This window comes from Morone saxatilis, unplaced genomic scaffold, assembly GCF_004916995.1.
Source record: "Morone saxatilis isolate NCDOM2014 unplaced genomic scaffold, NCSU_SB_2.0 Contig6, whole genome shotgun sequence".
NCBI lineage: Eukaryota > Metazoa > Chordata > Actinopteri > Moronidae > Morone > Morone saxatilis.
The window spans coordinates 7,759,440-7,759,706 of record NW_023340206.1 but is presented as its reverse complement, the minus strand read 5'-3'; the positions used below and the strand labels follow the sequence as shown (position 1 = coordinate 7,759,706).

The 267-nt window shown below is 37.1% G+C and overlaps 1 protein-coding gene across 1 annotated transcript in view; it reads right to left on the bottom strand.

Moving 5' to 3' along the window:
• The window catches only part of LOC118339742 (transmembrane protein 47-like), a 15,200-nt gene that overhangs the window by 463 nt on the left and 14,470 nt on the right, over window positions 1–267 (bottom strand). The gene's annotated exons all lie outside the window — the stretch shown is intronic.

Here is a 267-nt window from a genome sequence, read left to right as displayed (position 1 = left end):
TTTTACTGAAAGTCTCTTGTGAGTGAAGTTTTGCCTGTATACACTGCAGGCATCCAATATTATAAGAAGACATCTATTGTCTGGTATATTTTGATGGCAGACAGCAATAATTTTATTGATGCTAACATTACTAATATCCAGAATGAAGGGGGTTCTGTGCTCTAGACCTACATTGTTATGTTTACTGCTGTTAACCTGCCTGTCGGTGGTTTGGTAGTAGTAGTGTAACACAAAGTATGTGTATGTGATCCTCTGACTTTTCATCTA